Source organism: Heterodontus francisci, unplaced genomic scaffold, assembly GCF_036365525.1.
Source record: "Heterodontus francisci isolate sHetFra1 unplaced genomic scaffold, sHetFra1.hap1 HAP1_SCAFFOLD_300, whole genome shotgun sequence".
In the NCBI taxonomy this organism is placed as follows: domain Eukaryota; kingdom Metazoa; phylum Chordata; class Chondrichthyes; order Heterodontiformes; family Heterodontidae; genus Heterodontus; species Heterodontus francisci.
Window position 1 is genome coordinate 1,046,969 of NW_027140175.1, and position 23,476 is coordinate 1,070,444.

At 43.8% G+C, this 23,476-nt stretch overlaps 1 non-coding gene across 1 annotated transcript; it reads right to left on the reverse strand.

The window, feature by feature from the left end:
- Positions 1-3,399: 3,399 nt before the first annotated feature.
- Positions 3,400-3,473, reverse strand: trnat-ugu (transfer RNA threonine (anticodon UGU)). Its single transcript has one exon. It is a non-coding gene; the product is annotated as a tRNA-Thr (tRNA).
- Between the last annotated feature and the right edge of the window lie 20,003 nt (positions 3,474-23,476).

A 23,476-nucleotide genomic window follows, 5' to 3' on the forward strand; every position in this document is an offset into this window, starting at 1 on the left:
GGTCTGACCATCAGTTTCCAATCCCTCACTGGATACAGGTGTGATGTCAGAGGATTGGAGGTCTCGTAACACTGCAATAAAAGCAAAATTCTGCAGATGCTGTAAATCTGAAATAAAAACTAGTTGCATTGGAAATACACAGCAGATCTGGCAGCAACAATGGAGAGAGAAGCAAAGTTAACGTTTCTGTTCTGATGAAAGGTCACTGACCTGAAATGTTAACTTTGCTTCTCTCTCCACAGATGCTGCCAGACCTGCTGTGTATGTCCAGCACTTTTTGTTTTTATTGCTAACATTGCACCATTCTTGAAAAAATAAGCGAGTGATCGACCAGATAATTAAAGGCCAGTCAGCCTAACCTCAATAGTGGGCGAATTATTGGATATAATTCTGAGAGACAGGATAAACTGTCACTTAGAAAGGCACAGATTAATCAAGTATCGTCAGCATGGATTTGTTAAGGGAAGCTCCTGTCTGACTATCTTGATTGAATGTTTTTGAAGAAGTAACAAGGAGGATTGATGAGGATAGTGCAGTTGATCTGATCTACATGGATTTTAGCAAGACTTTTGACAAGATCCCACATGGCAAACTGGTTAAAAAAAAAGAAAAGCACATGGGATCCAGGGGAATGTAGCAAGCTGGACACAAAATTGGTTCAGTGGCAGGAAACAAGAAGGAATTGGTTACAGGTGTTTTTGCAACTGGAGGACTGTTTCCAGTGGTGTTCCACAGGGCTCAGAACTAGGTCCCCTGCTTTTTGTGGCATATATTAATGATATGGACAAAAATGTAGAGGGCACAATCAAGATGTTTGCAGATAACACAAAAATTGTCCGTGTTGTTGATAGGGAGGAGAATAGCTGTGCACTGCATGAAGATATCGATTGACTGGTCAGGTGGGCAGAGAAGTGGTAAATGGAATTCATATTGGACAAGGGTGAGGTGATGCATTTGGGAGGTCAAAAAAGGCAAAGGAATACACAATTAATGGTAGAACACTGAACGGTGCAGAGGAAGTGAGAGACGTTGGAGTGAATGTCCACAGATCCCTGAAGGTAGCAGGACAGGTCAATAAGGTGGTTCAGCAGGTATATGGAATCCTTTCCTTTATTAGCTGAGGTATAGAATATAAGGGTGATCTGGGTATCCATGTCAATAAGTCACTGACAGCTAACATGCAGGTGCAGCAGGCAATTAGGAAGGCGAATAGTATGTTAGCCTTTATCACAAGAGGATTTGAGTACAGGAAAAGTGAATTCTTGCTTCAATTGTATAGAACCTTGGTTCGACCGCACTTGGAGTACTGTGTGCAGTTTTGGTATCCTTACCTTAGGAAGGATATTATTGCCATGGAGGGAGTTCAACGAAGGTTCATCAGACTTGTTCCTGGGATGGTGGGACTGTTCTATGAAGAGAGATTGGGAAACTGGGGCTGTATTCTCTAGAGTTTCAAAGAATGAGAGGTGATCTCATTGAAACCTACAAAATACTTAAAGGACAGTCAGGGTAGATGCAGCTAAGATGTTTCATCTGGATGGGGAGTCGAGAACCAGGGGCTCAATTTCAAAATAAGGGGGAAGCTCCTTGGGACAGAGAAGAGGAGAAATTTCTTTACTCGGAGGGTTGTGAATCTTAGGAATTCTGTACCCCAGAGGGCTGTGGAAGCTCAGTCGTTGAGTATGTTTAAAGCAGGGATTGACAGATTTCTAAATACAAATGACATTAGGGAATATGAGGAAAGTGTGGGGAAAAGGGCATTGAAGCGGATGATCAGCCATGATCATATTGAATGGTGGGGAAGGCTCGATGGGCTGAATGGCCGACTCCTGCTCCGATGTTGCTATGTTCCTAACTCCACATGATCGGCGAGGCAAAGCCTCAGGCCGACTTGTCGGGTGGTGTAAACAGATATCACTGCTTCTGATCTTCACCAGAACAGAGAGTGAGATGCAACATTGATCATCAAACAGACTGTGAGAGAATACAACAGAATAAAACACATGGAGAGACACTGTGGAATAACAAATAGATTTGATTGGAACTTTGACTTTGATTGGAATGGATAAAACGCCAGAAACAGCAGATTAAATTGGGATTCTCATCATTGTATTGATCTGAGACAGAAAAGAGAAACTGATGGAAAGAAGGGAAGAAGGAAGAAAAGAAAGGATGGAACTGTTCAGTTTTTAAAGTTTTTTCACTTGCCCATCAAAGCTGGATAAAAAAAAAGTTGCAAATAACAGAGAATTTCACCAAAAAGGGAGATGAAATGCTGCCGAAACCTTGGATCGAAGGATGCCCCAACAGATCACCTGTTTAACTGTCTCCTCACTGGGGGATTTCAATCAGTGAGCAATATTATTCTCTACCTTTTTTTGTCAAATGAACCCAGAAGTGTCACTTGGAATTAATATCTGTGTTGCGACTCCTGAATAATAAAATTGTGAGTTTCTCGATATTTTCGGGACACATTTCCTGCTGAAAGAACTAAGAACTCTTTTCTAATTTGCACAATACTATATACACATTCATGAAGCCTCCTAAACTAGCATCCTTGGTGCTCTCTCCTCCCAAACCTCATCTCATGTGACTGTTACATCATCACTTTGACAGTGGGAGTGATTGATCCCAATGTCTTCAGCATTAACACTTTACATCTTTATACTACACTGTCTGTCCAAAAAAATGGGTGGAGGGAACTTGATTTATCGAAACACCAACAGCTGCCAGTTGAAAATAAACTCAAACCCATCAGCGAGAGTGAGAGAGAGACTGTCAGAGAACTTCCTGCATCCAGTCCTCACCCTGTCACACTCAGCAGAGGCTCACCCAGACCCCACTCTCATCAACACTGAACATTGATACCGAGACACTTCAAATACTGTTTATAAAAGGCAGGAAAGGTCAAAGTTCACACAGCTTTATTGAACAGAACAAGGTTTAATATCTTCTGACTGTTTCTCGGTAACCACATGAGACATAGGTTTTCTTATTTGGTTCCTTTGATTTTTCTTGTTCCTGACTGACAAATGTTCCAAACATCAGATCAACCCTCCCACTTGCATCATGTCCCAGTCTCAGTCACAAGCAACAGATAACAACACAAACACTCTGAAACATACAACGCAGTCACACTTTCCTTTGTGACATTAATGTCGAGCTGTTTTCCTGGTTGAATGCAACTGTGAACAAATTTGGATCAAAGAAGTTGCCTTTGAAATATCAGCACTGAATTTCTGTGCAAGGAGGAACAGCCATTCCAAACTCACATCCGACACAAAGGCTGTTTTCTCCTGTGATGAAAATTCATCATGTAATTTGAATTCTCACTTCAAGTTGAGAAGACACAGATGGAAGTGATTGACAAGGTAACCTCTACATCACAAATGAGAAGCAAGGCTCCACTGGAAATTGAACCCAGGCTCTCCTGTTTACAAGGCAGGTGCTTTAACCAACTTAGCTACAGAGCCAGATGTTGATACAATTAAAATTAGAGGAGTACACTATTTATTCTCATATAATATCAATATCAAAGCAAAATGCAGCAGATGCTGGAAATCTCAAATAAAAACAAGAAATGCTGGAAATACTCATCAGGTCTGGCAGCATATGTGGAGAAGGAAGCAGAGTTAACGTTTCAGGTCAATGACTCTTCTTCAGACCCTTCTATATATTCTCATCCCACTTCTCCACAGGTCACCACATATATTTTATCTTTTCCCACTTCCTGAAACAGTCAATCATATACTCTATTCTTCCCAGAATAGAAGACACTGACCAGGTTTCTTTAATGAACAGCAAAATTATGAGTTTATTGCCGAACTAGTCATGAAATAAAGCATAAATACACAGGTAGAAATTTTAAAAGTTCCCTTTTTTCCTTAACCAACATTTAAAGTCCCTTTCTTCCCACAGCCCCACACACGCACACACACATACACCGGTTAACTGAAAAAAAAGAATTATTTTTTACAATTCTGAGTTCTGTTAAAGACAAAAACAACACTTGGGCTGATTACTTGTTCATTCCTGAAGAAAACAGCAGCTGAGATATGTTGTTCCAAAACTGGCATACAGTCGAACTTCTGAGTATGCGTAGACAGGTCACTAGGGTCTTTTCGAACAGTTTTTTAGAGGCAGTGTTGAGAATTAATTTTAGCAGGTTTTCTTCAAAGACAGGAGAAGAGATGAATTGACACAGTGAAGTTCTCAGGGTCTTTTAAAGATTTGCTGCAAAACAACGTGGGTTGTGATCTTCTCTCCTTCCTTGACACTTCTTCAGGCTAACTTTATCAGCTGCTCACTCCAGAAGGTAAAACACAATGACTGCTACAAATAAAAGCTTGTTAGTTTTCTGCCCTCTTCGGTGTTTGCTGCTGCTGCCGGGTTTGTCCAATCAAGAGGCGCAACTGACTTCTCCGTCCACATTTCCCCCTGTTACCAGGGTTTCTGTTCTACATTTAACTTGAGTCATGTGACAACCAGTAAACATAGCTGCCAAATTAGTACTTTCAGTACCCTCTTGAAAAAGAACTGGTCTGACATTTATTAAGTTTGACGATGAATTCCTCAAAAAAAATTTCACAAAAAAAAAATTCAAAATCACTTCCATTACATCATGTACATTCCCTGAGCTACAGGTTATTGCAAGTCTCCCTGGCTGTGTTTATTTTTGTTGATTTTGCACTCAGGTTCTTTCTGAATCCATGTGTTTGCAGAACTTTGTCAGTGAGAAACATAGAGATATGCTTAAAGATTTCCCTGCAAATTATTCATATCTCCATCTTTCTCCGAACTTTGTAGAAACACATTAATGTGGGAATCACATACAACAGGCCGTCAAACCTCTCCGTTAAACATTGAAAGGTGACAGTGTTTATTGTGACGGGGTTCCATTTATTCAGACACATCTGGTATAAAAGTGCTCAAGAAATGATTCACACATGTAATGTATTTGTATATTATGTGCATGACATAATGACGCAAATAAACAATTCCTTGCACTTGCCACGCTTGGTGTATATTTTCTCTGCTGATGCCCCCTGAATATATTTGAGAAAATGGTGATGAGGATGAGATAAAAGTCTGTAAATATAGGCAGCAAACAGCAGTAGGGACAGCAGTGTACAGGATCAGCTAGCTCCTGGCGACCTACCTACTCGGATGGTGGAGATTTTAGGTGGATTGTGTGAAGCCTGGGCCACAGAATGTCTCTTCAGTTGAATGAGATTCCTCAGGGTCTTCCTGTGCATCTGATTCAAATTGCTTATTTGGGACAATATGGCTGCACACATATGGGATACATCAGAAGGTGAGGAACTTATGAGAGGGCTTGAGAACCATTCAGTTCATATATTGAAAGAATGGACATGTTTTTCAGAGCTAATAACATTTTGGAATTTGAAGGTGAAAGTGCAGAGGTCAAGACTCAGAATAAGGCAATTCTTGAGGGCAAGAAAGCAATTTTGCCAATTGGAATTAGCCTGGAAGTGTATGACCAGCTAACAAAGCTTCCTGCTCCCATCAAGGCAAAAGATGTGCCATTCAAAACAATCATGACCAAGTTGGAGGAACATTTCAACCCGAAGCCACTAGAGATCACGGCAAGCTAGAAATTTGGAAGCAGAAATCAGAAAAGTAGTGAAACAGTTGGTGAGTACATTGTGGCATGAAGAATTTTTCACTACATTGCAACTTTGGCATATTCTTAGACCGTGCATTAGGAGACAGATTTGTGCTTCTATTGGTGGATGAGAAAAGATACCAAACACACAAAATCTCACATTCGAGCTCGCATGTAAGATTGCTCTTTCCATGGAGATTGCATCAAAGAATGCTCGAGAATTTCAGCCTGTGCCAGTGATTGTAACACACTTCAGGGGAGCTTAAAACAACTGGTAAAATGCGCTTTCTCGTGGCAGATAAAATTTACATAGAGAATTGTGAAGAGGTACAATTTGGGAGGAAGAATAAGGAGAGGCCATATAAATGAAATGTTACAATTCTAAAGTGGGTACCGGAACAGAGATACAATGTGCACCCATCTTAGAGTGTTTGAAAAGGCTTCAAAGAACAAACACGACACTTGGCTTTATTAATAGAGACATATAGTAAAAGCAAATAAGTTATGATAAACCTTTATAAAATACTGGGTCTGAATGGCCTACTCCTGTACCTCCACATAAAGCTTCCATTCCAGGTTTGCACACACTCGTCAGGATCACTCTCCACAGATCCCGCCACTCCAGGCTCGGACACCCTGTTCAGGATCACTTTCCATAGATCCCACCACTCCACGCATGGATATCTCCCTCATGATCAGATCATCGGTCCTTAGTCCTGCCACATCCAGTCATGAATGATGGTGAACAATTAAATAACTAACCAGATGAAGAGGCTCCAAACAATCCCCATCCTCAATGATGGTGGAGCCAAAGCTGAATCATTTACAACCATCTTCCATCAGAAATTGCTCAGTGGATGATTCATCTCGGCCTCCTGAGGTCCCCAGCATCACAGTTTCCAGTCTTCAGCCAATTCGATTCACTCCACATGATCGCAAGAAACAACTGAAGTCACTCGATACAGCAACGACAATACGCCCCAACAACATCCCGGCTCTAGTACTGAAGACTTGTGCTCCAGAACTAGCTGCGCCCTCAGCCACACTGTTCCAGTAGAGCTGCAACACTGGCATCTACCCGACAATGTGGAAAATTACCCAAGTGTGCCCACTCCATTAAAAAAAGCAGGACAAATCCAATCTGACCAATTACCGCCCCATCAGTCAACTATCAATCATCAGCAAAGTGATGGAAGATGTCATCAACAGTGCTATCAAGCACCAGACACTTAGCAATAATCTGCTCATCGATGCTCAGTTTAGGTTCTGCCAGGGTTCCTCGACTCCAGGCAAATACTTGGCAGGTAGAGTATAATGTGGGAAAATGTGAGGTTATCCACTTTGGTAAGAAGAATGGAAAAGCAAAACATTATTTAAATTGTGAGAGATTACAGAATGCTGCGGTATAGAAGGATCCGGGTGTCCTCGTACATGAATCACAAAAAGTTACCATGCAGGTAGGGCAAATAATTAGGAAGGTAAATGGAATATTGCCCTTTATTTCAAGGGGGATGGAGTATAACAGTAGAGAAGTCTTGCTGCAAATGTACAGGGTATTGGTGAAACCACACCTGGAGTACAGTGTGCAGTTTTGGTCTCCTTATTTAAGGAGGGATATGCTTGCATTGGAGGCAGTTCAGAGAAGGTTCACTGGATTGATTCCTGTGATGAAGTGGTTGTCTTATGTGGAGAGTTGATCAGGTTGGACCTATACTCATTGGAGTTAAGTAAAATGATAGGTGATCGTACTGAGACATTTAAGATGTTAAGGGGGCTTGACAGGGAGGATGCTGAGAGGATGTTTCCCCTCATGGTGGAATTTAGAACTAGGGGACACAGTTTCAGAATAATGGTCTTCCATTTAAGAAGGAAATGAGGAGGAATTTCTTCTCTCAGAGTGTCATTAATCTTTGGAATTATCTTCCACAGAGAGGAGTGGAGGCTGGGTCATTGAATGTCTTCAAGACTGAGTTTGACAGAATTTTATCTACAAGGAAGTCAAGGGTTATGGGTGGCAGGCAAGAAAGTGGGGTTGAGGCCATGATCAGGTCAGCCATGATCCTATTGAATGGTGGAGCAGGCTCGAGGGGCCAAATGGCCTGCTCCTGCTAATATTTCTTCTTTTCTTATTTTTTATTGCAGCTTGGTTCAAACAGACACAAAAGAGTGGAGTTCTAGAGGAGAGGTGAGAGTGATTGCCCTTGAGAGAGTGCAGCATCAAGGATCCCGAGCAAAATTGAAGTCAATGGGAATCAGGGGGAACACTCTCCACTTGGTGGAGTCATACTTCGCACAAAGCAAGATGTTGTGGTTAGTGGAGGCCAATCATCTCAGCCCAGGACATTGCCTCAGGAGTTTCTCAGGGAAGTGTCCTCGGCCCAAACATCCTCAGCTGTTTCATTGATCACTTTCCCTTCAACATAAGTCAGAAATGGGAATGTTCGCTGATGACTCACAACTCTTCAGATACTGAAGCAGTCTGTGCCCACAAGCTGCGAGACCTGTACAAACTTCAGGCTTGAGCTGATAAGTGACAAGCAACTTTCTGGCCACACAAGTACGAAGAAGTGAACATCTCCATTGAGAGAGAATCAAACCATCTACCTTTTGATATTCATCAGCATAATCATCGCTGAATCCCCCACCATCAACATCTTGGGTGTTACCATTGACCAGAAACTAAACTGGACCAGTCACATCTATGCTGCAGCTATAAGTGCAGGTCAGAGATTAGGAATTCTGCAGCAAGTATCTCGCCTCCTGCCACCTCAAATCCTGTCCGCCATGTACAAGGCACAAGTCAGGAGTGGGATGGAATACATCCCACTCAACAACACTCAAGAAGCTCAACACCATCCAGGAGAAAGCAGCCCACTTGATCGTCACCTAACCCACCACCTTAAACATTCACTTCCTCCACCACCAGTACACAGTGGCTGCAGTGTGTACCATCTCCATAAGCACTGCAGCAATTCGCCAAGTATCCTTCAACAGCACCTTCCAAATCCGTGACCACTACCACCTCGAAGGACAAGGGCAGCAGATGCATGGGAACTCACTACCTGCAGGTTCCCCTCCAAGTCACTCACCATCCTGACATGGAACTGTATCGCCATTTCTTCACTGTTGTTGGGTCACAATCCTGGAACTCCCTCCCCAATAGCACTCTGCGTGTTCCTGCACCACATTGACTGCAGCAGTTCAAGAAGGCAGCTCAGCACCATATTCTCAAGGGCAATTAAGGATGGGTAATAAATGCCAGCCTTATCAGCGATACTCGCGCCCATTAATGAATAAAAACCAAATCACTCTCCACAGATTCCCACAATCTGGGCTTGGACATTTACTTCAGGAGCACAGAGCTTTATATAACTGCAACATGAGTTCCAATCTTCATATTCCGTTCACTTTTCACATTATTTTCTACCAGTCCACTCGCTTTTAGTGATTCAGTACTCGGGTCTCTGCACCTCCGCAGTTTCTATCATCTCACCACTTAACAAAAAACACTCTGCTCTATCTTTCTTAGGTACCAGATGACCCCTCATTTTAAACTCCATCTGCCAAAACATTGCTCACTCACTTAATCTATCAAGAAGATTTGAAAATAAATTTCTTGCCAAAGGATAATGTTCTGCTTCTGCTCCCTCGCCGTTTGCTTTTCCCGTTAGTCTTTCACTTGGTGTAAATCCAGAGAAAGTATAGATGGAAGGAAGGGAGGGAGGGAAAATCCTGCTCCATTTCGTGATCCCTATTTGATCTTCATTCCAGTCCAATTTGGGTGAAGAATTCCAATTGTCTGTCTCAATTTTAATATAGTATAAACAACTCTGGAATCACAGTCAAGATACTGACAAGAACAGGTTTCCAGGCCGACTACACATCGAAGCTGTAAACAAGAATGCAACAGGCAGCTGATAAACTAACGACAAGGATGGGATTCGAACCCACGCGTGCACATCACGATAGATTAATAATCCATTGTCTTAACCTCTCAGCCTTTCGCCACCCAGCAAACAAGTAAAGCACAATCATCACCTTCAGCTCAGATCCTGGCTGTGCAGCCAGATGTGCAATGATGGAAATGTGGCTTCTGTAAGTAAATGAAATTTCCATCACATCAGGTCATGGCCTGTTGGGAATGGAGCGGTGTGAAACATTTCCAGACCATGTCCAACACGTTTCGACTCAGTGTGAAAATCCACCACGGAAACACTGGAACATACAATCATTTGATCACATCATGATTAACATCACTCAGACACCAGAACCATTAGGTCACTGACGAAGTCATGGTGACTTCGAATTTCTCATGAAATGACAACTGAGAAAACTGACTGGAAGAATTGCTTCAACTCCACGTGATCAGCGAGGCACAGCCTCAGCCGACTTGTCAGCTGGTGGAAACAAATATTACTGCTTCTGATCTTCACCAGAACAGAGAGTGAGATGTAACATCGATCATCAAACAGACTGTGAGAGAATGCAACAGAATAAAACACATGGAGAGACACTGTGGAATAACAAATAGATTTGATTGGAATGTTGAATTTTGATTGGAATCGATAAAACACCAGAAACAGCAGATTAAATTGGGATTCTCATCATGATATTGATCTGGGACAGAAAAGAGAAACTGATAGAAAGAAGGGAAGAAGGAAGAATGGAACTGTTCAGTTTTTTCAGTTTTTTCACTCGTCCATCAAAGCTGGAGAAAAAAAAGTTGCAAAAATTGCAAATGCTGCCAAAACCTTGGATCGAAGGATGTCCCAACTGTTTAACTGTCTCCTCAATGGGGGATTTCAATCAGTAAGCAATATTATTCTCTATTTTTTTTGTTGAATGAACCCAGAACTGTCACTTGGAGTTAATATCTGTGTTCCGAATCCTGAATAATAAAATTGTGAGTTTCTAGATATTATCTGGACACATTTCCTGCTGAAAGAACTAAGAACTCTTTTCGAATTTACACAGTACGACATGCACACTCATCACGCCTCCTAAGCTGGCATCCTTGGTGCTGCTCTCTCTTCTCCCAAACCTCATCCCATGTGACTGTTACATCATCACTATGACAGTGGGAGAGGTTGATCCCACTGTCTTCAGCATTAACCCTTTACATCCTTATACTACACTGTTAATCATAAACAATGGTTAGAGGGAACTTCCTTCATTTATCGAAACACCAAACAGCTGCCAGTTGTCAACCAACTCAAACCCATCAGAGAGCGAGAGAGAGTGTCAGAGAACTTCCTGCATCCAGTCCTGACCCTGTCACGCTCAGCAGTTGCTCACCCAGACCCCACTCTCATCAATATTGAACATTGTCACTGAGACCCTTCAAATAATGTTTATAAAAGGCAGAAAAATTCAAAGTTCATCGCAGCTGGATTGATTGAAACTAAGTTTAATATCTTCTCACCACTCGGAACCACACGAGAAAGTCCTTCAATCGTTAGCATAAATTATCGGCTGTAAGAATGTTTGTCATTGGGTTGAATAATTTCTGTGTGAGGAATGTTCCAGCATCATAAACCAGGGGAACGTGCTGACTGAGTTGTGTCTTCATCTCTTCTGGGCAGTCGGACAGTTCACCCCTCATTCTGCTGTGATTCACTTTCCCAAAGCGGATCTACAGATTCTCAATTCTGGGGACTGGGTTTTCTTATTTGGTTCCTTTTGATTTTTCTTGCTCCTGATTGATAATATATTCTAAACCTCGGATCAACATTGCCCTGTGTCCCAGTCTCGGTTAAAGGCGACACATAATGGCACCAACACTCTGAAACATACAACATGGTCACACTCTGCTTCAGTGAGATTAATGTTGAGGCGGTTTCACGTCAAATGCAATTGTGAACAAATTTCTCTCGTGGAAATTGTGGGTGATTTGAGTATTTGCACTGAATTTCTGTGCAAGGAGGGACAGTTTCAAACAGCCATTCCCGAATCACTTCTTTCACAAAGACAAAGACTGTGCTGTCTTAACGTGTCCCTCAACTTCACAAACAAATTTAAACTCGAAGTTCAGGGGAAGACAGAGATGTGAATGATTGACAGAGTAATCTTTCAATCATAACTTTCCGTTTCTTTACTGCAGTAAGGCTTTGTTGGGGTTTGAAGTTAGGTTTTTCTGTTTATTAGACAGAGGCTTTAACCAACTAAGCTACAGGGCAAAACCTCAAACACATCCTTTGCTGGAGTTACAGGTTATTGCAGGACTATCTGTCTCTGGGTTCTTTCTGAATCCATAAGTTTGCAGATCTTTGTGAGTGAGAGACATGGAGATATGCTTCAAAGATTTCCCTGTAAATTATTCATATCTCCATCATTTCCTGAACTTTGAACAAACACATTACTGTGGGAATCACACACATCTGGCCCTCACACTCGTCCACTGAACATTGAAAGGTTACAGTGTTTGGGGATCCATTTATTCAGATACATCTTGATCAGGACATGATTCACACATGTAATGTTTTTGTATATTACGTTTATGATGTAATATTGCAAATAAACATTTCCTTGCACTTGTCACATTTGGTCTCCATTTTCTCTGCTGATGCCCCCTGAATATATTGGAGAAAATGGTGATGAGGATGAGATAAAAGTCTGTAAATATAGGCAGCAAACAGCAGCAGCGACTGCAGTGAACAAGAACAGCCAGCTCCTGGTGACCTACCTGCTCGGATGGTGGAGATTTTGGGTGGATTGTGTGAAGCCTTTACTACAGACTGTCTCCTCAGTTGAATGAGATGCCCTAGGGTAAAGCATGGCTACCCGACCCGACTCCGACCAGACCCGATGACATGTCAGGTTCGGGTCGGGTCTCTCTTCCATGTCCGGCATTCGGGTTCGTGATGGGTCAGGCTGGAGGCGGACACAGTGCTGCCTTGCTCAGGGAGGGAACTTCTGCATGATTCCGCAGGAATAGCCAACTTTCGGAATGGAGGATCACAACATTTGGACAAGGTATGTTTGATATAATTAACTTTATTATGGTAGTCGGGTCGGGTCGGGTCGGGTCGGGTGCGGGAAAAAATTCAAAGGACTCGGGCCCGGGTTGAGTTCACGTTGGATGTGGTCAGGTCGGGCCGGGTTGGGTTTCAATTTCATAAATGAGCAGGCCTTTACCACATGGTCTTAGTGTGCATCTGATTGAAAGTGATTATTTGGGACAATATGGCTGCACCCAAGGGATACATTGGAAGGCGAGGAACATATGAGAGGGCGCGAGACCCATTCAGTTCATATATTGAAAGAATGGACATGTTTTTCAGAGATAATAACTTTTTGGAACTTGAAGGTCAAAGTGAAGAGGTCGAGACTCAGAATAAGGCAATTCTTGAGGGCAAGAAAGTAATTTTGCGAATGGAAATTATCCTGGAAGTGTATGACATGCTAACAAATCTTCCTGCTCCCATCAAGGCAAAAGATGTGAATTCAAAACAATCATCACCAAGTTGTAGGAACATTTCAACCCGAAGCCACTAGAGATCGGAGAAAGCGAGAGATTTGGAACCAGAAAGCAGAAAAGTAGTGAAACAGTTGGTGAGTACATTATGGCACTGAAGAATTTATTACTACATTGCAACTTTGGCACATTCTTAGACCGTGCATTATGAGACAGATTTGTGCTTTTATTGGTGGATGAGAAAAGATACTAAACACGCAAAATCCTACATTTCAGCTAGCGTGTAAGATTGCTCTTTCCATGGAGATAGCATCAAAGAATGCTGGAGAATTTCGTCTTATGCCAGTGACAGTAACACACTTCAGGAGAAGATTAAAAAACTGTCAAAATGGGCTTTCACATGGCAGATAACATTTTCCACAGAGAAGTGTAAAGTGATAAGGTTTGGGAGGAAGAATGAGACAATGTGCATGAATCTTAGAAGGTTTGAAAATGTTGCTAAAAGCAAACAGGACACTTGGCTTTGTTACTAGAGACATAGAGTAAAAGCAAATAACTTATACTAAACCTTTATAAAACACTGGGGTTGAATGGCCTACTCCTGCACCTCCACGGAAAGCTTCCACTCCAGGCTCGGACACCCTCTTCAAGATCACTGTCCATACATCCCGCCACTCCACGCACGGATATCTCCCTCAGGATGAGATCACAGCTCCACAGTCCTGCCACATCCAGTCGTGACTGGTGGTGGATAATTTAATAACTAACAAGATGAGGAGGCTCCAAAAACATCCCCAACCTCAATGATGGTGGAGCCGAGCACGTCAGTGCAAAAGGCAAAACTGAATCATTTGCAACCATCTTCAGTCAGAAATATTAAGTGGTTTCGATCTGTGCTAATTTCAGCTCCTCATGCTCGCTGGTGCCTTGGTTCTCTGGTGCTAATTTCAGAGTAAATCATGCAGCTTGACAATTGGAGTCAAAGAAAAAGACAGGAGAGGTTGAAAGTGCCAAAACCTGGGATTGAACCAAGAACTGTGATTTTTAGTACTATGCAAATCCAGCTGAACTATTTCAGCCACACACCAAAACCAGCCTTCGCTCATTGCTTTGGAAGACAATGTTTACATTCAAGTGCTTGTCAAAATTTACAGAACACAACATGAGTGATATTTCCCATTGTTTTCTCAGCACTGATGGATTGTGAAGCGGGAGACAGCCAGGTGTCCCACTGAGCTGCTCTGACCCCGAGTTGTGAGTGAAATGAGATAAAGTTCAATCTTTAGCAGTGAGACGCTGGAGAGACGGAAGAGTCCTGAATCAAGGAGAGACTTTCTGATATAGTAAAAGCAAAATACTGCATATGCTGGAAATCTGAAATAAAAACAAAGGTGCTGGAAATATTCAGCAGGTCTGGCAGCATCTGTGGAGAGAGAAACAGAGTTAACGTTTCAAGTCTGTGACCTTTCATCAGAACTGGCAAAGGTTAGAAACGAATTAGGTTTTAAACAAGTGAAGGAGAGGGGCGTGTGGGAGAGAACAAAGGAGAAGGTGTTTGATGGGGCAGAGGGCAGGAAAGATTAAATAACAAAGTTGTCCTGGGACAAAGGCAAAGAGTCCGTTAATGCTTGTGGTCAAAGACAAAGCATTTGTCCAGAGAGAGTGTTAATAGCAGAATAATGAGCAGCTCCGACGACATGAAAAACAGGCACATGGTTTCAAACACACTGTGTTTTGTGCTCCCCCTTTTGCGAATCCTTGTTCACAGCTTTCCAATTATAATGCAAAGAAATGAACAGAAACAGGCTTTCTTTGGTTTAAAGAAGAAAAGGGAAACTTATGAAACTTGCTTAAACTTTAATACGGTTCATGCCTACAGATATACAATGCACCCATGCTAGCATGCACACGTGATATACAGATGCAGCTAGGGACAGAAAAAAGAAGAAAAGATAAAGTGGAACAGTTTGAGGCAATATCTTGTTCCTGTGCTTCGAGCTCACGGTATAGCACTTTTGTAGGTAATTCTTGCATTTCGTGGGGCCCAGTATTCTACTTAAACTTTGTACATGTTGGAGATTTTTGTCTATTTGAGATTCACATGTTTTCACAAGGTTCAGTTCTGTGGGAAAGAGATGGAGGCAGGCAGGACTGGAGAGGGTCTGCCCCATCCGGGAGCACACGGTGTTCTGAGTTCAAATCTGTGGCAAGTTCAAAAAACCAACAGCCAATTAGTCATGTGACTAAAACTGGTCTGACCACTTCTGCTGTGTATTGGGGAAGCAAAAGACTGCGTCCCTTTGTTTCAATGCTGTTTGCTACTATGCGAATTTCTTTCCAGTCAGGCGCTTGCAATTTTAAGTTTTAATGTTCATGTGGCAAAATTCATGTGTGCCTCAGTCTTGGCAGGTGGGGTGGGGGGGTTTGCCTGACACCAGTCATGTTCTGAAGTTATTGAACTCAAGGTTAAGTCCACAAGGCTGTAGAGTGCCGAATGGAAAGATCAGGTGCTGTTCCTCGAGCTTGCGTTGATGTTCACTGGAACACTGGAGCAGGCCAAAGACAGAAATGTTGACATGAGAGCAGGGGGGAATGTTGAAATGGCAAGCAACCAGAATCTCAGGGCCATGATTTCGGACTGAGTGGAGGTGTTCTACAAAGCGGTCAGCAAATCTGCGTTTGGTCTCCCCAGTTTAGAGAAGACCGCATTGTGAACAGAAAATACAGTCCGCTAAATTGAAAGAAGTACAAGTAAATCACTGCTTCACCTGAAAGGGGTGTTTGGGGCCTTGGATAGTGAGGACAGAGGAGGTAAAAGGGAACCTATTACACTTCCTGCGATTGAATTGGAAGGTGCCGTGGGAAGAGGTATTGGGGATAATGGAGGAGTGGACCAGAGTGTTGCGGAGGGAACGATCCTTTCGGAATGCTGACAGGTGAGGGGAAGATGCATTTGGTGGTGGCATCACGCTGGAGGTGGTGGAAATGGCGGAGGATAATCCTTTGGATGTGGAGACAGGTGGGGTGGAAAGGAAGGACAAGGGGAAACCTGTGGCGTTTCTGGGAGGGAGGGGAAGAGGGGAGGGCAGATGTGTGGGAAATGGACCAGACACACTCCTTGAACTCTCTGCTGACGAAGTCTGAAAAAGGGAAGAACAACCACACAACATGGGTCTCAAATCCAAGACCCTGAGATTAAAAGTCTCCTGCTCTACCAACTGAGCTAACAAGGCCTGATACAGTACTTCTACTCTGTCTGTTATTGGACGGATGCAGCTGTTGGCTCCACCCCAAGGGCGGGCGTTTGTTCCACCAACCATGAAGCAGCTTCCTATCAATTCCCAAAATTATCATCTCCAACAAGAGAGAATCTAACTATCTCCCCTTGACATTCAATGGCATTGTCATTGCTGAATCCCTCACTATCAACATCCTGGGGGTTACCAATGAGCAGAAACTGAATTGGAACAGCCATATAAATACCATAGCTTCAAGAGCAGGTCAGAGGCTGGGAATTCCACTGTGAATCACTCACCTCCTGTCCAAAATCTCCAAGGCACAAGTCAGGAGTGTGATGAAAGGCTCCTCACTTGCCTGGATGAGTGCAGCTCCAACAACACCAAAGAAGCTCAACACCATCCAGGGCGGCACAGTGGCACAGTGGTTAGCACCGCAGCCTCACAGCTCCAGTGACCCGGGTTCAATTCTGGGTACTGCCTGTGTGGAGTTTGCAAGTTCTCCCTGTGTCTGCGTGGGTTTTCTCCGGGTGCTCCGGTTTCCTCCCACAAGCCAAAAGACTTGCAGGTTGGTAGGTAAATTGGCCATTATAAATTGTCCCTAGTATAGGTAGGTGGTAGGGAAATATAGGGTCAGGTGGGGATGTGGTAGGAATATGGGATTAGTGTAGGATTAGTAGAAATGGGTGGTTGATGGTCGGCACAGACTCGGTGGGCCGAAGGGCCTGTTTCAGTGCTGTATCTCTAAACTAAACTAAAAAACTAAACTAAAGGACAAAGCAGCTCACTTGATCAGCACTTTATTGACCACCACCTCGACCACCTAGAAGGACATTGGATGAATGGCAACACCACCATCTGCAAGTTCCCCTCCAAGCTACACACCATCCTGACTTGGAACTATATCATGGTTCCTTCACTGTCACTGGATCAACATCCTGGAACTCCCTTCCTAACAGCACATATTACAACGGCTCAAAAAGGCGGCTCACCACCACCTTCCCAATGGCAATTAGGGATGTGCAATAAATGCTGGCTTTGCCAGCAATGCCCACATCCCATGAAAGAATAAAAAAGAGATTTGCCGCAATGGTAGCAGGGTGTGGGACTTCAGTTATGTGGAGAGATTGGAGAAGCTGGGGTTGTTCTCCTTGCAGCAGAGAAAGTTCAGAAGAGATTTGACACATTTGTTCAAAATCATGAAGGTTTTCAATAGTTTAAATAAGGATAAACTGTTTCCAGTGGTAAAAGGGCCAGTAAGAAGAGGACACAGATATCAGGTGATTGGCAGAAGAACCAGAGGTGACATGAGGAACCATTTTTTACACAGCGATGTGATGTGATAAAGAAAGAAAAGACTTGCATTTATAGAGCACCTTTCAAGACCACTGGACATATCAAAGCACTTTGTAGACAATGAAATACTTTTGAAGTGCAATCACTGTTGCAATGTCAGAAATGCAGCAGCGAATACCCACGAACAGCAATGTGATAATGTCTAACTGATCTGATTGAGGGGCAAATATTGATCACAACACCAGGGAAAATTGCTCTTCACTTGTTTGAAATTGCAGCATGGGATCTTTTACATTCACCCAAACATGCAGACCGGGTCTTGGTTTAATGGCACAGTGGTGCAGTGGTTGGCACCGCAGCCTCACAGCTCCAGCGACCCAGGTTCAATTCTGGGGACTGCCTGTGTGGAGTTTGCAAGTTCTCCCTGTGTCTGCGTGGGTTTTCTCCGGGTGCTCCGGTTTCCTCCCACATGCCAAAGACTTGCAGGTTGATAGGTAAATTGGACATTAGACATTGCCCCTAGTATAGGGAGGTGGTTGGGAAAATATAGGGACAGGTGGGGATGTGGTAGGAATATGGGATTCGTGTCGGATTAGTATAAATGGGTGGTTGATGGTCGGCACAGACTCGGTGGGCCGAAGGGCCTGTTTCAGTGCTGTATCTCTAAACTAAACTATCACACCTGAAAGGCAGCACCTTCAACACCCTCAGTGCTGCACTGGAGTGTCAGCTGTGAAATCTGAACCCAGAAGCTTGTGATTTCGAGGTGAGTGTGACCAACTGAGCTACATCTTTTACCTGAGTCTCAATCCTTCTACCAACAGTTTCTCTCTATCGGGTCTGTCACTACCCCTCATGATTGTGAACACCTCTATCAAATCTCCTCTCTAAGGAGAACAACCCCAGCTTCTCCAATCTATCCACATAACTGAAATCCTAACCGAAAGGAATTTTTCCTCAAGTTCCTTCTGGTTTTGTGAGTCACCTTAAATCTGTAACCTTCGGTTATTGATCGTTCAGCAGTTAGAAACAGTTCCTCAGTATTTACTCTACCTCAAACCTTCAAGGAATCTCTGCAAAGTAACTGAAAATCAAGTTGTCAGAAGTGGGATTTAAACACATGCCTCCAGTGAAAGCTGCAACCTGAACAGAGAAGCTGAAACCGCTCAGTCACCTCAACTGTTCAGACCTTTTTGACCTCGTCATCACTTCTGTACTTTGAAAGGTTCACTCAGTTCAGGAACTTGTTCAATGTTGCTGGAATGCTTAGTGATTGGGATATTAACTCCCCCGGGTTTTCCTGAGCTTGTTCTCGGTGTATGGGGATGTTTGTCCTGGGCCGTGGAATCTTGCATCCCTGTAATGGACATTAACCCACTGATAGAATCTGTTTTCACTGCTTTCCGCTGGTGCTGGGTAATTTCAGAGCGTGGGGCTGGAATGTTGCTGCTTGTCCCGGCCTCACTCACTCTGGGAAAGAGTGAATAATTGATGCGTCTGTTTCTGTATCTGAAATGTGACTTAGATCTGCTGTTATTAACCGAGGCAGCGCTGCAGAAGGATACGTTAATAATATCTCACTAATCAACTGCAAACAGTCAGAATGTGAAACTTTGAGCAGCGCTTTCTGCACCGTCAGGGCTGGAAAGTTGAGGGAGGGAGAGACGCTGTCAGTATCTGAGTGTATCCAGCACTGCACAGAGAAAGAGCCAATATACCGGGGCTGAGACACAGTGCATCGTTTCACATTTAATCACAACAATATCCACAGTCAGGAGCTGAAACGGATGAAAAACGAATAGCAAGAGCAAAAGTAAGAAAACTAAGCAATTGTAGATTAGCTGATCAGCTCTCTCTGTGTTACCTGGTAGTCTACTGTTTTATATTCAATGCTCTCTCCACTGTGGCCAGGGAATGATTTCTTCTCAAGGGCTGAATATTAACAAAACTTCTTAGAATTTAAATCTTTTAAAAGTAATTCCATGGAGCTAATGGGGAAAAGTCAAATAACTGCATCAATTATCGGAGAGCAAGTTGGTGATGACGTGGATGTGTCTGCAGTGTGCAGGACCAGACTGTTTCTATAGATTCACAATGAATGTTCCACCTTTTATCTGCAACAGTAAAACTGATAGTGGACAATGGCTATTCTGGTTGCAGCAACCTAAAGATTTAACTCATTGACACCCTGCTTTCGGGCAATCTAGAAAGAACAACACCCAGCTCTGTCAGTTAGTGTGCTTGTTTGTTAACCCACAATTTGTTGGTTTAAGCACATAAAAGGATGAGGCTTTATTAACTTAAACTCTTCTACATCTGCTGTATTACTCTTGCTGTTGATTCTTCAAAGTTAAGGTTAATCAAGTCTTTCTTTGTGAAATCCATGCTGACTGTGCTTTATTATGTTTTCATTTTCATATGTATTTTCTACTTTTGGGGATTAGAGGATATTGTCATTTTTTGTTGATTTTATTTTTATTTATTGCATTTATTGCCCATCCCTAATTCCCTCGAGAAGGTGGTGGCGAGCTGCCTTCTTGAACCACTGCAGTCGATGTGGTACTGTTAGGAAGGGAGTTCCAGGATTTTGACCCAGCAACAGTAAGGGAACAGTGATATATTTCCAATTCAGGATGTTGTCTGGCTTAGAGGGGAACTTGCAGGTGGTGGTGTTCCCATGCATCTGCTGCCCTTGTCCTTCTAGGTAGTAGAAGTCACGGGTTTGGAAGGTGCTGTAGAAGGAGGCTTGCTGCAGTGCATCTTGTGGATGGTGCACACTGCTACCACAGTGCATCGGTGATGGAGAGCCAATCAAGTGGGCTGCTTTGTCCTAGATGGCATCGAGCTTCTTAAGTGTTGTTGGAGCTGCTCCTATCCAGGCAAGTGGAGAGTATTGCATCATACTCCTGACTTGTGCCTTGTAGATAGTGGACAGGCTTTGCGGAGCTGGGGAGAAATTTAGAAAACTCAATCCTTCAACAAAATAGTTCGAAAACCATTAATATAGAAATCATGTGAGGATTCATATTCAGGAGAAACAAGCAAAATACAGAAAGTACAGAGGACAGCAGAAAAGGGAAATTAGATCAGCAAGAGAGTGTGTGAGAAAAGATTAGTGGGTCACATAACTGCGAACACTGAAGTCTTTTACCAACATATGGACAGTCAATGAAAGGGGGGATCAATTAGGAGATTCTGTGGAGGCAGAGGGCGTGGCTGAGGTACTAATTAAGTACATTGCATCTATCACAAAACAAGCAGATTGTGCAAATGTCACAGTAAAGGAGGAGGTTGTGGAGAAATTGGAGGGGATGAAAATAGATTAAGAGGAGATAATTACAAGGTTAGTAGTGCTCACAGTAGAAAAGTCACCCGGTCTGGATGGGCTGCATCCTGGGTTGCTGAGGGAAGTAAGGGTGGAAATAGCGGAGACTTGATCCACAATCTTCAATCCTCCTTGAATATCTTTAAAATCTTTGTCTTTTGCGAGGAGCAGCCTTGATAGAACGGGGTGCGGAGCGGACTTTCAGCTGAGCGGTCAATTTCAGTAAGTTACAAGTTAATCCCTTTTTTGTTTCGGAGGACCGGGGACTGCTGGGTAGGGGAAAACTATTTATTTGGGCAGTTTTAAAATTTTTGTCTTTTGCGAGGAGCAGCCTTGATAGAACGGGGTGCGGAGTGGACTTTCAGCTGAGCGGTCAATTTCAGTGAGTTACAAGTTAATCCCTTTTTTGTTTCGGAGGACCGGGGACTGCTGGGTAGGGGAAAACTATTTATTTGGGCAGTGGCAGTACCCGAGACACTACACGTGTAGTGTCTCCCAACCACCCTCCTCCTCTAACCAAAAAAAAAGGACTCTAGGGTGTTGATAAGGTAAGCTTTTTATTTAAAACTTCAGTCCGTCGGATTGCTAAGCGAACAAGTTTTGACTTTTTTTTTTTTCGTTTGGTTTTTCAGTAGATTTATTGGGAATCTAGAATAGTGGGAATGGAGGTAAAGGCAGTTGTATGTTCCTCCTGCAGAATGTGGGAGGTAGGGGTCGCCAAGAGTGTCCCTGCTGACTGCATCTGCGGGAAGTGCACCCAACTCAAGCTCCTCGCAGACCGTGTTAGGGAACTGGAGCTGGAGCTGGATGAACTTCGGATCATTCGGGAGGCGGAGGGGATTATTGACAGGAGTTATAGGGAGGCAGTCACACCTCAGGTAAAAGAAGTAGGTAGATGGGTTACCGTCAGGGGAAGGAAAGGGAACCAGCAGGCAGTGCAGGGATCCCCTGTGGCCGTTTCCCTCAACAACAGGTATACCGTTTTGGATACTGTTGGGGGGGACGACTTACCAGGGGTAAGCAATGGGGTGCAGGTCTCTGGCACAGAGTCTGTCCCTGTTGCTCAGAAGGGAAAAGGGAAGAGGAGCAGAGCATTAGTCATTGGGGACTCCATAGTTAGGGGAACAGATAGGAGGTTCTGTGGGAACGAGAGAGACTCACGGTTGGTGTGTTGCCTCCCAGGTGCCAGGGTACGTGATGTCTCCGATCGTGTTTTTGGGATCCTTAATGGGGAGGGGGAGCACCCCCAAGTCGTGGTCCACATAGGCACCAACGACATAGGTAGGAAGAGAGATGGGGATTTAAGGCAGAAATTCAGGGAGCTAGGGTGGAAGCTTAGAGCGAGAACAACCAGAGTTGTTATCTCTGGGTTGTTGCCTGTGCCACGTGCTAGCGAAGAGAGGAATAGGGAGAGAGAGGAGTTGAACACGTGGCTGCAGGGATGGTGTAGGAGGGAGGGTTTTGGTTTCCTGGATAATTGGGGCTCTTTCTGGGGTAGGTGGGACCTCTACAAACAGGATGGTCTTCACCTGAACCAGAGGGGTACCAATATCCTGGGGGGGAGATTTGCTCGTGCTCTTCGGGGGGGTTTAAACTAAATCAGCAGGGGAATGGGAACCTAAATTGCAGTGCCAGTGTACAGGCTGTTGAGAGTAGTGAGGTAGGGGATAAGGTTACAGGGACGCAAGAGGGCACTGGCAAGCAAGAACTTGGTTTAAAGTGTGTCTACTTCAACGCCAGGAGCATCCGGAATAAGGTGGGTGAGCTTGCAGCATGGGTTGGTACCTGGGATCCTGATGTTGTGGCCATTTCGGAGACATGGGTAGAGCAGGGGCAGGAATGGATGTTGCAGGTTCCGGGATTTAGATGTTTCAGAAAGAACAGAGAAGAGGGTAAAAGAGGGGGGGGGGGGTGTGGCATTGTTAATCAAGGAAAGTATTACAGCGGCAGAAAGGACGTTTGAGGACTCGTCTACTGAGGTAGTATGGGCCAAGGTTAGAAACAGGAGAGGAGAGGTCACCCTGTTGGGAGTTTTCTATAGACCTCCGAATAGTTCCAGAGATGTAGAGGAAAGGATAGCGAAGATGATTCTCGACAGGAGCGAGAGTAACAGGGTAGTGGTTATGGGGGACTTTAACTTTCCAAATATTGACTGGAAATACTATAGTTCGAGTACTTTAGATGGGTCTGTTTTTGTCCAGTGTGTGCAGGAGGGTTTTCTGACACAGTATGTGGACAGGCCAACCAGGGGCGATGCCACATTGGATTTGGTACTGGGTAATGAACCCGGCCAGGTGTTCGATTTAGATGTAGGTGAGCACTTTGGCGATAGTGATCACAATTCGGTTAGGTTTACCTTAGCGATGGGCAGGGACAGGTATATACCGCAGGGCAAGAATTATAGCTGGGGGAAAGGAAATTATGACGCGATTAGGCAAGATTTAGGATGTGTAGGATGGGGAAGGAAACTGCAGGGGATGGGCACAAACGAAATGTGGAGCTTATTCAAGGAGCAGCTAATGCGTGTCCTTGATAAGTATGTACCTGTCAGGCAGGGAGGAAGTTGTCGAGCAAGGGAG